This window comes from Malus domestica, chromosome 02 (assembly GCF_042453785.1).
Source record: "Malus domestica chromosome 02, GDT2T_hap1".
In the NCBI taxonomy this organism is placed as follows: Eukaryota; Viridiplantae; Streptophyta; class Magnoliopsida; order Rosales; family Rosaceae; genus Malus; species Malus domestica.
This window is the reverse complement of record NC_091662.1, coordinates 31,514,533-31,525,796: the sequence shown is the minus strand read 5'-3', so window position 1 is coordinate 31,525,796 and position 11,264 is coordinate 31,514,533. Positions and strand designations below refer to the sequence as shown.

The 11,264-nt window shown below is 37.7% G+C and overlaps 1 long non-coding RNA gene across 1 annotated transcript; it reads left to right on the top strand.

Moving 5' to 3' along the window:
* The first annotated feature begins 758 nt into the window (after positions 1-758).
* On the top strand, positions 759-3,120 carry LOC139193938 (uncharacterized). The gene is made up of 5 exons (XR_011578496.1): positions 759-990; positions 1,074-1,233; positions 1,339-1,407; positions 2,125-2,183; positions 3,055-3,120. It is a non-coding gene; the product is annotated as an uncharacterized lncRNA (long non-coding RNA).
* Positions 3,121-11,264: the final 8,144 nt, after the last annotated feature.

The window sequence follows — 11,264 nt, the reverse complement described above, 5'->3', positions numbered from 1 at the left end:
GCCATAGGGTCCCTGAAGCGTGTCGTGTGAATGAAATGCTTCTGAATAGAAAAAGATTTGATCACGAAAGAGTTTTTGTAGGCCCTGAGACTATGGATGAGTCTCCTCAAAGTATTCAGGTGATTAAGTTAACTTGAAAGTAACCAGGAATGGCAAAAGAGATTAACAGAGGGATATGCCACTAATCGAGTGTATAAGACAAATGGTTTTATATTTTCGAAGTGTTCACCATAGAAAAGTATAATTCGGGTTGGAAAGGAGACAAAATAAGATTTAGACACATCAGACCATTTTTTTATCACTAAAGGAATCAATAAAGTTGCATACAAGTGGTGATGTCTTCAGAGTTGGCTAAGGTACTTAATGTATTTTGGGTTCGATACGTTGTCACTAGGTGGCAGATTCGTCACAAGAGATTCTGGTGCAACTATTGAGAATTAAATTGGATTCGACTTGATAAGGAACCAATGACGACTTTGGATTGGAAAAAGAAGGTCCTGAGAATTAAGACAGAGTAAGTAGTAAAAGCTTTGTGAATGAATCATTCAGTAGAAAATTATGTGGGAGAAAGAGAATCGGATGAGACAGATTTACCCGAAGCTATTGTTGGAGTATGGTTGATTTAGTTGGTTGCTGGAATTTCGGGGACGAAATTCTATAAGGAGGGAAGATTGTCACAGCCCGTCCCGGAATTTTAATTCCGAGGACGTGAAAAGACGAAAATGCCCTTAAACGGGACTAAGGGGTGAAAATTTAACAATTTGGATTGAGTTGGACACGTGGGATCCCCACATCCCTCAAAACCTTCCCCAATTCCCGTACCTTGTCCCTCTCTCTCTCCTCCCTCACGCAACTCTCAGTTCTCTCTCCCTCTCCTTCGAACTCACACGGACAAGCTCCAAAACCACACTAAACTTCTATACCAACGACGGAGTTAAGACCACCATTGAACTCCTGGAACCTCAACGATCACGTAGACACCAATTTCAGGTAAGTTTTACTTCGGAAAACCTAGATTCTAAACTCCCCGTGGAAGAGCACTGTTCATGATCTTTTAAATGGTTACGATTTAGGCTAAAACAAGATCACAGCGAGCTTAGTGAGGTCCCAAGGAAGCTCGGAGTGCTTCGTTGGAAGTTTTTGGACGTAAGAACACGGAGATCGACAAGTTCAAAGTTTGGCCGGAGCTTTCGAGGATTTTTCCGGCGAATCCCCGGCGAGTTAGGAGTCGAGGTAGGTATCCATCTCTTCGTCTCGTCAAGTACTACAACTTTCCTTTTTGTTTCACTCAATTTCGTTGAGTATTGAAGAAGTTATACTCATTTGAAAAATACCCAGTTTCCGGCGACCTCCGAGGCTTTCGAGGCAGTTTCCGGCCAAACCACGGCGAACTAGGTGTTGTGCAAGGTACCATTCTCTTTGTATCTTCAAGGGCTACAACTTTCGTTTTGGAATCACTTGATTTCGTTGAGAAATGACAAAGTTATGGCAATTTGAAAAACGGCCGCCGGAAAAACCAGTCCGGCGACCCAAGGAAGAAGAAGGTGCGCGTGGGGGCGCGTAGGTCCGTGCCTTCCTTGGCGCGTGGGGGCGCGTGCTACAGTAAAAAATTATTTGAAAAATATGTCGACGTCCGTGACGTCGAGTAGATCACTGTGGTATATTCGTATACCCAATTTGAGCACCGTATGAGAAAGTTATTAAGGATTGTTGGTTAGGTGTTCAAATAACGTTTTATAGTTTTTGCATTTAAGTGAAAATATGAATTGATGATCCGACCGTTGGATCATCACCAAACTTTGATACGTTGTAATACGTAATATTTGAGGATTATAGGAACTTACAGATTGGGAATCCGATTTGCGGATCTTCCGAAATTGGAGTTGTAAGTCCATAATATAGAATGTTAACCGTCACTTAGTTTTGGAAATTGACGGAGATCCGACCGTTGGATGGTAATGAAATTTTAGGATGTTATCCTAGAGATATATTGTGGACCTCTGGAAGTTATGGATTTAAAATCTGAGTGGCAGATCTTCCGGATCGATCTACGTAGTGACGTATTTTATATAAGTTATATTCTATCGATATGAATTCTGAGGTTGGATTTGATTACTATTCTAGGCGGCGATCGTCGTGACGCCTTGATGTGTGGTGCTAGGGAGTTGTTGGACGAACTCCAGGTGAGTGGGCAGTTTTGTTTTCCGTATACATATATACTTGCCGTTTCCTAGAAATTGAAAATGCATGAAATTATGCTTTTAATGAAAATGTATAAAAGTATATGAGATATATTAGTTGAAATGTCATGCATGAAAGTATATGAAAAGTATATAGAAATGTGAATCGAATTGCCATGCATGAAATGATATGAAAAGTATGAATTGAGATATGATGCATATGAATGAATGGTGCGGCGGACGCACAGGTGAGTATCAGGTGAGTATTTAATTACTGTTATGATGATGTTGATATATATTGAGCTCAAATCCTGCACCATGGTTTAGTGCTTATAGTATTCACCGCATCGCACGCTCGCCTTGGATCCAAGTAGATGCTGGTCGTACAGTCCACGCGGAGTGGGTGCGACGGGCCAGTCGAAGAGTGTTAGTGAGATTTCGACTGGTGGGTGACCTTAGATTATGTGCACAGATGATTGATGAGAAAGCACTAGAGCGTAACTTGTGTGCAGAAGGCCGGACGGGTCACAGAGGTGACTCCGGTAGAGTGATAGTGATAGATTTTGAGCTCTAGGTTCAACCGTACAGGGCTATTAGAGGGCCTCCGGTTGATTACTTTCTTGCACCTGATATGATTATTGTTGATGCATCCATACTTAACTGTTGAATTAGACATGGCATGGCATGATTGATAAAGAAAAAATGTTGAGTTAATGAATTAAAGTATTGAGAATATATATGTATATTTATATTTTACATTTCTGGGAAAGTATACAGGTTTTACGGAGAGGGGTTACAACGTTTTGAGAAATGTTTGGATTTGGAAAAGAATTGTTTTACTGACCCACTCAATTTTGGTTTTGCGCCCCTCCAGGTTCAGGAATCACAAAGGTGTGGTGACTACGAGGAATTCGACGGTGTTCTGACAGATTGGACAAAATTAGGACTCACCTTCGGGTGTATCAACTTATAAATTGTATCTTAAAGCTTCCGTACTGTGCAAATGGTTACGTCACTCTCACGTGACGGCCAGCATGCCCTCCTTCGGGACGGGGTGTGTCAAACGAGCTATCTGGCCAGCCATCGGTTGGAGATGACCCTACATTACTGGTCACGATAAAGCATCCTTGTACATATAAGTTCCCAGGACCAGGTCAAAGTACATGGTGACTAAAGTTTGATTGATGTGTAGGCCAATTGCAGAATCCTACTGCTACTAAGTATACAATCTGAAAAAAAATATGCTAGTTTACACAAAGTGATGCAATAAGTACTACATTCGGCTGCAGTAAATTAATTCTCAAGTTATTCCATTTCGTTTTCAGCCTTCCAGGTTTTGTTTTTGCTTTTTTGAAAACTGAAAACTTGTAGAGCAACTATTTTAGTTTTTACTAGCAAAAATGCTCGCGCGTTGCTGCAGGACTTGAATGCACCAGCCTTAACCACACGAATAAGACATTTAATCTGAAAAAAAATTCAACATAATCATGAACGAACAAAAGGGATAGATGAGTGAAAAGTGTCGGTAAGATGAGCAATTTGGCTTTTATATATATTCAACCGAGCTGATTACAAAAGATACAGTTGCAAAAAAATGCTCTGTTTCCTAAGATACAGAAGCAACATGCATTTAACACTTATATTGCCCTTCAAGTTAAGATGGTAAAATATATGTCATGCAGGCCAATCACGTGTTTTAACAGCTAAACAAAAAAGCAAAAAAAATGTTGGTCTTGTTTCACCAGCTAATCTTTCAAGCACTAATGTATGGATTAATGTGAAATATCTAAGATCCTATTTGTTTTTTATTGACTGATGCTTCAACATCATCCACCTAATTCATATCACATCCATAGTTACCTGAGAACGCTTATTCCCACCACCATTGCGTTGTTAATTTTAATAAATGGATCCTTTTCTCTCAAGTCATCGGATCTCAGTACAGAAAAAGGCTAAATATTGATTAGGTTCAAAACAAATGCAAGTGCAATTACAATAGCACTAACCCTTCTTAATTTTCAACACCGCAATCCTCCTAACTCAATAAGTAACAGTCTAATTCTTTCTTAACCAAAACTAAGCCGAAAATTGTCAATCCCATAACCGACATAGAAAACAACTCCAAATTCTCATTTCCAAACTGAATTTCCAATTCCCACCAAACTTTCTGAGCATCCAAACAGAGGATAGCCAGAAAGCCCAACACATGCAGAACTCGATACGATTCAATATTACCCAAATGAGGGAATTCGATGATCATTACAGCCACATTTCAATGCAATCTATCCTTTTAACAAATCCAATTGTCATTTGTTCACATTAACTTCAATTTTTCCAATTTATAACAGATAAATGAAAACAACTACATATTAGAAAAAAGGAGGAACAATAAAACGAATAATAGAAAGTTGGAAACAGATGCATAAATGGATAGATGGTGTTTTAGAGAAATGTTCTATCTTGATATTCAACACACAAAATTTCAAATCTAAAGTATTTAGCATATTTAAACATGAAAGATCGCTAATTGCATGAACTAATTAAGATTAGAAAAATGGATTCAAGTAGATAACTAATTAAAATTGAGAACGAAATTGATCAACAAAGTTGGGGCTGGTCTTTGGAAAAGGAAAGTTGATTCGATTGTTCCATTATGTTCACTCTAAAAACTACACTTTTCAACTTTAAAATGCAGGAAAATGAATATCTTGACAGAAATTTCAAAGAGGATAATTAAATTGCAAAAATGTAAGTACAATGCATGGATCCGCACCTGGCAATCAAGAAGGGAGAAAGAAGCCATCGCAAAGCAGGTAACTGACTTAGTAACTTTGTGCTATCAAGTTACTTGGTTTTTTGTAGACAACAAATCAAATATATTAGATCCTTTATTCTTAACAACATTATAGAACTGATCATTTATATCATCTGAAAATAGTAAAAAAACAAAACATATAGTTAAAAACCATTTGAGAAACATAAGCAAACCTTTGGTTATTAGATTCCCGGTAGGCAAAGCACAAAAAATTACACACAACGAAACTATTGAAACTTTAAAACTTACTTCCCAAATTAGGTTCTCTGACTAGCAAATGGCCAAATTGGATTTATATTATCATTTCAAACATTGCAATGCCTGAGTTTTTTTTTTTCTAAACATTCTAATTAATCATTATTTAACAGAAGAATACAATTCATAGGACAATAATTAGATAAAACAGGAGAATCATTAGAATCGTTTCTAAGTCAACTAATATCCTATTTGGGTTGGAATCAATTGTATGCAAATGAAAGTATTATAACTGAATATAGACAGTATAATGGAAGGATTTCCTCACCATTTTAGTAAATAATAATTGTGAAAAAGAGATATCTTAAATTCGATTATCGCCAAAGGCAAATTTGGACATCATTATTGCTAGCCCATTATGAGGCTAAGTTCACCCTCTCTTCTTTAGTGTAAAAAATATTGTTTGTTCATAAATAAAAACTACTTGATATAGAACAGGAAAAGAAATAGCACTGTGGTTGAACTTAAGCTCCGTTTGGGAAAGTGGGCTCTTAGAAATCCGAGTCTGCAATCGAAAATGTTCTGGTAATGTTTGAATAAAATACGACTAAAGATATTATTTGAATAAAATATAACAACAAAAAACTAATAAGAATATTACGTACCATAAACTTAATCACCACCTAAAACTATAAGAATAATTGAATAAAATATAACTCTGATATAGTTGTAATGCACTTTCAATAATGAAAAAGAAAGTTACTTTCACAATCATTTTTTTTTTTGTTTTTTTGTTTTTTGTCTCTTGTGTGTATAGAACTAAAATACCTTAATAAATTCTATATCATCTACCTATCAGTTGATAATAAATCCTACAAAATGTAATTACTGGATTACAGCGTCACTCCCAAGCATCACCTGCAGTGAGCCTACCAGCTGAAGCTCCTAATACAACAACAACAACAAAGCCTTTTCCTATTAAGTGGGGTCGGCTATATGAATCCTAGAACGCCATTGCGCTCGGTTTTGTGTCATGTCCTCCGTTAGATCCAAGTACTCTAAGTCTTTTCTTAGGGTCTCTTCCAAAGTTTTCCTAGGTCTTCCTCTACCCCTTCGGCCCTGAACCTCTGTCCCGTGGTCACTTCGAACCGGAGCGTCAGTAGACCTTCTTTGCACATGTCCAAACCACCGTAACCGATTTTCTCTCCTCTTTCCTTCAATTTCAGCTACTCCTACTTTACCTCGGATATCCTCATTCCTAATCTTATCCTTTCTCGTGTACCCACACATCCGATGAAGCATCCTCATCTCCACCACACCTACGTGTTGATGCTTCACCGTCCAACATTCTATGCCATACAGAGACAAAGAGTGTGAATATTGATGCTTACATGATCATAGTCATCCGAATAACAGTGTTGCAGAATAAAACACCCAAAGTTAGAAGTAGGCAAGAAAACATTCAAGTTGCAACTTAATCACAGAGACTGTCAATTGATTACAACACGATATGGTAACCAGTCAAAAGAGAATCAATGTGTCATAGTCATAGCAATGGACCAATGTTAAAAGCGCATAATTTTTCAAGTAGCAGTAGAACAAATGGAAGCTAAGGAGCTGACCTTATGATAGATGGATGGTTTGAACAATTCCTACACATGTATATTATAAGAACCTGCGTCTTAGGCTTATTATTATGAAGCCACTTCAAAGATCCCAAGGCAGAAAGGGATATACTCAATACCTGAAATAAGAAAGGGAACATGAACTCATTAACAGAGGAGCAAATTTACTCCATATCCAAATCAAATAAGTAGAAACTCCAAATTTTGTTAGTCCAGTTCAATAAAACAAAATAACATATGCATCCTATAGGATATGTGAGTTTCAGCACCTCCGCGGGGGGCGGCGGGTGGATATAACATCATATTTGCATTTGTATAACATGTACAACAACAAAAAAATGATGTATACATAGTTACACATACACACACAAATATATAATTATCAATATGCAAGGAGGAAGCAGAGAGAGTACCATTCTCTTAAAAATAGGAAATCCGATTCAGAAATACATTATTTGCATATGAAGCACCAAATCTAATAAAACAGTAAAATACACAACAGCATGTTAAAGCACCCAAACCAAGAGCTTCACCGACTATCCCTCCCTACCCTTTGATTTATCAATCTAAATATTTATTAGGAGTCAAAATTATTACTCACTTAAAACAATGAGTACATTCTAATCCAACAAATACTAAAACGGAATAGTACCAGCATAATGACTTGGCACGTTAACCTTTAGACATCTAAAATATTATATAATTTCCAATAGGTCACTACAAATTTTAGGGGCTCATAAACTATTAGCCTAATCTTTTTTCTTTCGTCCTGGCCTATAAATATTAAAACGCAACCAACTCTTCAACATCGAAAATGAGAAGATGACTGATTTCTTTATAAGAAAAGTCAATAGCCTTCCAATTGGCCAATGCTTATCCAATAACACAAATATATTCGTTTTGAACTATGATATGACAGCGTAAGTTTCAAGCATATAAATTAAATTTGTAGTAAAAACCGTATGCAAATGAAGAACAATGTTCTCTTTCATAACGAAAAATTTATCTTAACCTTCTGCTTGCAAAGCATCCTCTGGTTCTTTTTTGTCTTCAGCATCTACAGTTCTTAGAGCCAGGTTTTGCAGTGTCTGCATTCAACTATATAGGGTTTAAAAATTTTCAGTTAGACAGTAAGGAGAAACGTAATGAAATGCTCCAAGGGATAAACCCCAGCAAGCAATAGAGTATATTTTGAATGCAAAATGGCAATTAGAAGTCATAAGTACCTTAAAAACACAGTTCTGAAATGCAAACAGTCCCATATAAGGGTAAGAAAATTATTAGAGTGGAGAACATAGTCCTCACTAAAAAATATTTTAGTTCTTTAAGAAAAATAAAGCAGGGTTCAAAAAGGATAATGAAGCATACCAGTAGGTTCCCAATATCACATAATGATTTCTTTCTTGGTCCAAGATTGTCATTCGATTCTGCCGGCTTCTGAACTAAAGCATTCTGAAGTAGCATTGCACCTTAGGAAGCCACTGAGCTATCCTTCTCCACTTCAGTTGTATCTGAGCAGTTCAAAATGCCATCAGCCGTCTCTAATTGTGACAACTCATTCAACTTAATTTGGTTATCATTTATAGCCTAAATCAAACTAAAACTTTATCCTGCGAAATCAAGGAAAACTACATGTGTCTCATTGCATGTCAACACCTCAACTTCTATCGCACCAATTAAACTACTACGACATACTGTCAAAGTGAACGTGGAAATTCATATACCATTTGACAATACCAAATCAAGCAATTTCTAAAGACCAGAAACATCCTAGAAAGCAGAAACCCTATTTCATATGCATTAACAGAAACAATAACTTCTGTCAGTGCATTCAAACCAAACCCATAAACAATTCCTAAAATCAACTACAAATCACAAAGTTACCCAAAAAAAATCCCGCAAAGAACCAAAATACCTGAAAATTACTATATTAGCACTCCCTCCACCCCAAAATCAGAAAATTTGAAATTAGAATTTGATAACATTGTACGTAGAAAGCAAGGAATTGATTATTTAGGTGGTTTCCCATAACAGTAATGAGCTTGCAGAGACCATATTCATACATGATCATGATTAGTTAATTGTCCAGTCCCCCAATTTAACTGTTGTTACATGCATGCGATCAAATTAGACCTGGGAAGTGGGAAACATACATAATCCTTAAGCACTGAGTTGATTGCAGGGCAAGCAAGCATCAAATTAGAATCACTACATAACATCATTAATTTAACCCAAATTTAAATGACTAAAATCTTTCCTCCATACATCTTAATAAATTAAGTTTTTATTTTTTATTTTTTTTTATTTCTGGTGTATTTTGATTTTCCCTCTCTTTGTTTGATTTGAGCTCTAGTAGAACATGCTTTGTTATACATTAGATAAGTTTGCTCAAAAAGAGAGGCTAGAGCCTAGAAACGCTTATAAAGAAGATATTTCATTACGTTTCCATGTTGAGCAATGACCAAGGCAGAGTTAGACTCATATCAGGATCAATACAGGTTCTGGGAAAGGATTGCCAAAAGAATGCATGCATAACTTCTCCTGCAATTACCTAAGCATCCTATTAATATACGTGACATGGTACAGAGACTTTACAATCAAGAAAACGAAAAATGCAACAGTTGTAAGGTCTTGTTTCTTATCAAAATAGATCCCTCTTAAGAAAGGGACTTATATGCACTAAATTTGAATACTAATTAAGAGATAAACAAACAAATTCATAATCAATCAAGTTATGAAGGTCCTAAATCCTAATCCCAAGACTCCATTTTCTTTCCCAAATTTTCCAGCAACCAAACAGACCCCAACCTAACCCTAATCAACAAATTTGCCCAGATGAAATAAGAAATAAAGGATGAATTAGAAGCTTTTAGCAGAGAGTTTACCTCAACAGTGAAAATTTTTAATGGAAATTGAAGCTTCAACGATGAGTGGGTAATTTTAGAGAGAGAATCAAGCAGCTGAAGAGCACAGCCGCAGTTCCATCAAGTAACACGACCATCCAAGCAAATAGAAGGTTGACTGTTTGAAGTCACACCACTTGGTGGAACTCCAAGAAGAAGAGGTATCGGAGGTTGATCATTCGGAGCTTCACTACGCGGTACAGCCCCAGAAGACGAAGGCAAATGTTGTTGGAACAAACCCACAAACCTCCGATGATCAAGTAAAATCTGACCATCAGATTCCTGCATCTGGTCAATTTTCCTCTTCATGTTTGTGGCATAGTTGTGTGCGAGCTTGTGCAACTGTTTATTCTCATGCTTAAGCCCTCTAATCTCCTGTTTGAGACTCATCACTTCAGCCGCCAATGATTCAATTTGACGGGTTCGAGCAAATAGGCGTTGGGCCATGTTGGACACAGAACCCGCACACTGCACACTAAGAGCCAGAGACTCTTTAACAGCCAACTCATCAGACCGCCTGGAAAGTAGTCTGTTATCTTTAGGAGTGACAAGGTTCCGGGCCACCACCGCAGCGGTCATATCATTCTTCATCACCGAATCCCCAACGGTAAGAAGACTAGTAGGGGATATGAAGGATGGGCGTCATATGTTGTCAGGAGAAGGCGGGACTGCCTCTTCACCAAGGTTCAAATCAAAACAACGGTCGGAGGGTCCAGACATTTTCAAAGGTGTTGAAGAAAGAAGAGGTCAGACAAGTCAAGATCTTAGAAGTGCAAGAATGGAGTTTCTACAAGAGAAAATTCAAGTGTGCTTTGAAACGAACTGCGTGCCTCTATAAAAATCAGCACTTAACAGGATTTCAAAGATCGAAGAGGCGAGCTCAGAATTCGAAGAGGCCAATTCAAAAATCGAAGAGGCAAGCTCAGAAATCGAAGAGGCATCTTGCTTTTTCCAGACGCGTCAACACTCATCACACGCAAACTCAGCTTTGCGGAAATCACGGGTAATTTGTCGAAGCGCCGATCCCAGATATCGAAGAGACGCCAGTCTTTTCCAGACACGTCAGCACCCATCACACGCAAACTCAGCTTTGCGGAAATCACGGGTAATTTGTCGAAGCGCCGATCCCAGTTATCGAAGAGGCGCCAGTTTTTTCAGCCGCGTCAACACATGTCACATGCACACTCAGCTTGGCGGAAATTACGGACAATTCGTCGAAGATTTCTGATAAAGAAGAAAGCACATAAAGCCATACTGATCAATCACGCATTGGTTACTGACACGAGTGAAAGAAGAGTACCTCTACAGGTATTAAGGAACTTCTTATAACTGTCCACCTTCACCCTCCATAGCAAGGCATACATACAGAACCTTTCTTCATCTCCAAAAAAAAAAAATAATGCTTTCCCAACGAAACCTCTCGAGTCATTCAGTGTTCTTTATTCCTTGGGGTAACTCTGCAAGCCAATGACTCCAAAGCAAAAGTATCTCATATCACCAGGGTAGAAAGCAATAGTATCTCATATCATGTGTTCTCCCTGTCCTT